The following is a 209-nucleotide window of genomic DNA, read 5'->3' on the forward strand; positions in this document are numbered from 1 at the left end:
AATGCTGTTCGATGGAGAATTAAATTCCCCATCCTTCAACCTCCGTTTCATTCCTTAATCTCTGTAATGAGAAAATAAAAACTGCGACGAATGTCGCGGCGCTATGAAAAACTCAATGGTTTCTCGGCCCAGGGAGCTTCCCCATTAATTCGCCCGCTAATTAAAAAATCGTCTCGTTTCTCCTAATTAATATTAAGGAATGAAACCAA

This window comes from Diachasma alloeum, unplaced genomic scaffold, assembly GCF_001412515.2.
Source record: "Diachasma alloeum isolate Michigan unplaced genomic scaffold, Dall2.0 Dall_scaffold_00188, whole genome shotgun sequence".
Taxonomy (NCBI): domain Eukaryota; kingdom Metazoa; phylum Arthropoda; class Insecta; order Hymenoptera; family Braconidae; genus Diachasma; species Diachasma alloeum.